Below are 3631 nucleotides of genomic sequence, written 5' to 3' on the forward strand. Positions count from 1 at the left end.
CACAGCCGCGGTTGATTTTTACTCAAGCAGGTTTTCCCAAGGAATTGCATATGCACAATAGAGTACATTGATTCCATCAGCCCGTGCCTCTGTTGTTTTTTACGAAATCACACGGACCACAAATGATTGTCTTCGTTAGGGGGTGGGGGGGCCCAAAACCAGGGGTGGAAATTTTAAAACAACAGGGTACAAAGTATAGGGTTTCAAACTAATTTTAACATCCTTCATAGCCGAAAAAAACTTCATTTTTCAGAGAAATCTATTGTAAATTCATGATTTTTCAATATTTTGTTTCCCTTTATGAAGGAAAGTACTTGAATAATTACTTCGTTTAGTAGTAGAAATATGAAAATGCATTTGGATCCGAAAATATTCGATCCGAAAGATCCGGCTCCGAAAATCTAGGATCCGATCCGAATCCGGATCCGAAAAAAATTCTGGATCCGTCCATCCCTAATTGATACGGCGGGATTTTTCAAGAGACGCGTCTCATTTTTGTGGGATACCCTCCGCGCGAAATTTAATTTCATGCGGCAGATTTCGGAAATTTCTTTCGGGCATCTTCAGACAAAAATATTTGTTCAATCGTTTCAACCGCTGGAGGACCGCCTGTTTTCGGCTGGCGTGGTGGGATTCGTTCTGATGAAACGCAACTGATTCGATTACATGGCATAATATCAGAACGCACCACTCCTGATTAGCAGTGTCTTTTTCCTCGCTAAGTTCAGAATACCCGCTCTTCTGAATAGGCAAATTTTATTTTTTTCTTCGTATATAACATTATTGAGAAGAAAAAATGTGATTCTGGATAATGAGATAAATATGGTGATATTGCATACAATGCAATTGTTCAATCTTTTGTGAAGAGTCACACTATGTGCCAGTCGTATTTTGCCTTTTTTATTTTCCACGGCTGAAATTCTCCTACGTAACCTATGCGAGATCTTTCAAATAAAAAGGGTCATGAGTAGGACAAGAATCGCATGCAACGGAGCATTCGAAGAGAGAATCGTAACTCTTTCCACCCTTAATTGCATTCACTGAAGCTATTATTTAAAATCTTTACATACTCAGGACCTAAACTGTTACGCTTGGGTTTGGAAATGAAAATAGGAAACATCTTCGGATAAACCACTGACCTGTGGCGTAGGACAAGAATCGCATGCGACGGCACATTCGAAGAGAGAATCGGAACTCTTTCCACCCTTATGGGGCGTTGCATTCACTGAAGCTATTATTTAAAATTTCGCATCCAGATCCGATGTCTTCCGCGACTTTGGATCCGATGTATCCGATGAAGGGCAATATCCGCGGATATTTGGATCCGAGGTATCGGATCCGACCATCCCTACAATTTAGCCAAATGAGCAGTGCATCGGGGACTCGACCGATCCGACCATCCCTTCTTTTATTTTCAAATATTTCTACCTTGATTGGTTCAACAAATATCATCATCATTGGTCAACAATCCTAGGATTGGTTTGACGCAGCTCTCCACTCAGTTCTCCTATCAGCTAATCTTTTCACTCCTACGTATTTCTTCTCTTTCACATCTCTCTTTACTTGTTCCATATATTTTGTTCGAGGTCTTCCTTTTCCGTTCTTGCCTTCCACTTGTCCCTCGGCGATTGTCTTCATCAGGTCATCTGGTCTCAAGATGTGGCCTATAAGGTAGTTCCGTCTTCGTGTTAAGGTTTTCATGAGGCTTCTCTTCTCTCCTACTCTTCTTAGGACTTCCTCGTTACTAACTCGGTCGATCCATTTGATCTTCATCATTCTTCTGTAGCACCACATTTCGAAGGCCTCTATCCCTGCTTTCTCCGCTGCAGTCATTGTCCATGCCTCACTTCCGTATAGGGGCATACCTACTCCAAATGTAGGTTCTTATAATTATTACTACGCAATAATTACGAAATAACGCCATGAAGGAACTCGATCCAATTTCAAATGCAAATGGCAAATGAGAAATTATGCATTCTTCTTGGAGTCATAATATTATGTTAAATTAACTAAAAATCGGTTATAACAACTCATTTTCTTCACAAAACACGGTCTTCAGGAGCAGAAATGATACGAATTGCGTTATGTGAAGCCCGGAAAAACCTCATGAATCCGATCCACCGGAGAATTATACAATCATCCTCTACAAATTCCATTTTTATTTTTTCGTATGAAGATTTTCACAGCTTCTTTTATCAATGTTGGTGGATGTTTTCGGGAATCGCTGCGAAGGTAACATTTTCTTACTCAGAAACAGAATTTTCTTTTCGTTCTTATTTTTTTATTTTCTTTTTCTTATTGAGTAAGAAAATGTTACCTACGCAGCGATTCCCGGAAACACCCACCAACATCCATTTTAATTTATCCAAAGAGAAATTTCTAATCGAAAAAATCTCCCGCGTTTTCGAAAAGTTTATTTCTCGCAGATATAAATCACATCGAACGAAGAGAGATGTCCCTCCTAATATCGGCCAATCGCTTTGGACTGTCTCTGCATTATCCGCCTAAATATATTTCCCCGCGCAAGGAAAGATCAGCAGCTTAAGTAACCCTGTTATCGATTCACGGCGCAGTGTTCCTTGATTCGTTTTTTCAACATTTCCAAGCCTCTGCATGCAATTTACTTTCCGTTGATGATGCACTTAAGTTTCGGTTTTACTGCTCACTGTGAGGCTGGCCTTTTAAATACAATTCCTTAAACACCGTAGGGCTGAGTGAGATGTGCTGCCTCGAGACGAAAGAGCTCTCCACCCAGTTCTCCTATCAGCTAATTTTTTCACGCCTACGTATTTCTTCTCTTTTTCATCCTTCTTTACTTGTTCCATGTATTTTGTTTGAGGCCTTCCTTTTTCGTTCTTGCCTTCCACTTGTCCCTCGACGATTGTCTTCATCAGGCCATCATGTCTCAATATGTGGCCTATAAGGTTGTTCCGTCTTCTTTTTAAGGTTTTCATGATGCTTCTCTTCTCTCCTACTCTTCTTAGGACTTCCTCGTTACTAACTCGGTCGATCCATTTGATCTTCATCATTCTTCTGCAGCACCACATTCCGAAGGCCTCTATCCTTGCTTTCTCCGCTGCGGTCATTCTCCATGCCTCTCGGTTCTTATAAATAGTTTCCTTACTTCCATATTTAAGTTTCCCGCTGTGAGCATGTCTTTCTTTTGGTGGAATGCTCTCTTCGCCTGGGCTATTCAGCTGATAATTTCTTTCTTGCTTCTCCCGTCACTAGTTATCTTGCTTCCCAAATAACAGAATTCATCCACCTCTATCAGTTTTTGCCTCCCTATTTTAATGCTGGTCTTGACTTCTTCTCTTCTGCTGCATACTAATATTACCCATTACCCTACCCATATTAACCAGAATATTTTTCAAATCCTTCTCTGTTTCTGCGATAACGGCTATGTCAACAAATATATCAATGGCTAATTTGAAAAATGTGGAAGGGAGCGGGACGGGGACGGTGTGTTAGGTACGTTGCTTGCGGTGGAAAGGGATGCGCTCGGAGGCGACTTTGAGAAAATCATAATAAGTGGACGTGCTGGAAATTGAGGCATGAGGCGCAGATGTTGCGCCGACCTCACACAAAGGGATTAAAAGTGGAGGGACGAGGTGGGAGGCTGCTGGGGAAG

Source organism: Ischnura elegans, chromosome 7 (genome assembly GCF_921293095.1).
Source record: "Ischnura elegans chromosome 7, ioIscEleg1.1, whole genome shotgun sequence".
Classification (NCBI taxonomy): domain Eukaryota; kingdom Metazoa; phylum Arthropoda; class Insecta; order Odonata; family Coenagrionidae; genus Ischnura; species Ischnura elegans.